Here is a 978-nt window from a genome sequence, read left to right on the forward strand (position 1 = left end):
GAGACAGCCTAAGCAAGTGATGAAGGTCTGTGTAGGTTTGTTATGAGATATAAAGAATGAGACAAAAATATAAAATATAAAGGATAAGACACATAATCTTAAAATTTCTAAGGTCATAATTTAGTCAACTAGTTTAAGGAACAAAATATATATCTAGTCAAGGTTTACCTGAGAATATTTAGTTTTTTATCAAAGCTTTATCTACATAGCACATGATAATGAAAAGTACCAGACTGGTGGCACTAACCCTATTGGATATTTAATAGCCATACTTTGAGGCCCATAGTAATCTGGTCAGAGGGACTTAAAGGACAGTTTTTGCCCCTTTCCCTCCAAAGTTGACTAAGTTCCAGGGGACTATGGAACATCTCTCAAAATGTCCTATAACTGTGGTGAGTCACCTGTCCTCTTGTTCAGGGAGTCCATGGAGACCCCACCAGATGGACTTGAACCAGGGTCCAGTCTACAAGAAGAGGGTCAACTCAGAGGAAACATTTCATTCATACTTCCAAGTGAAGCCAGCCATGGTTTGATGTATTTTTACATAGATGGAACTGGTAAAAGAAAGGAGCCAGGGGCTCCTCCCAAGCCCATGTGACCCCTGAGGAACAGATCCTCAAATGACGTTAAGTGTAAATATAAATTGATTTATTGGGCCAACTGTATGGTCTTAAACACCCAAAAGGAAAGTATAACCAAAGAGTAAAGTCATCAGTATATTTCTTTAAGAGTTCAAGGGATTACACTTCTCAGACATTAGGCTTGAGTCCATATAAAAAGTTATTTTGACAATTACCTTTCATTGATGATTTTGTTCTGAATAAGAAAGTGCTGCTCAGATGTAAGACTTCAAATCTTGCTCTCCAATACTGTAGTGCCCACCTATGGCTAAGGGAGACAACCTGCTATTGTTCTAAAATGATGGCCCAATTTGTTTTCTCCCCTTACCTAGAAGACTTTGAGAGGGAATTGACACTG

The sequence above is a fragment of the Nannospalax galili genome, unplaced genomic scaffold (genome assembly GCF_000622305.1).
Source record: "Nannospalax galili isolate Female #2095 unplaced genomic scaffold, S.galili_v1.0 scaffold879, whole genome shotgun sequence".
Classification (NCBI taxonomy): Eukaryota; Metazoa; Chordata; class Mammalia; order Rodentia; family Spalacidae; genus Nannospalax; species Nannospalax galili.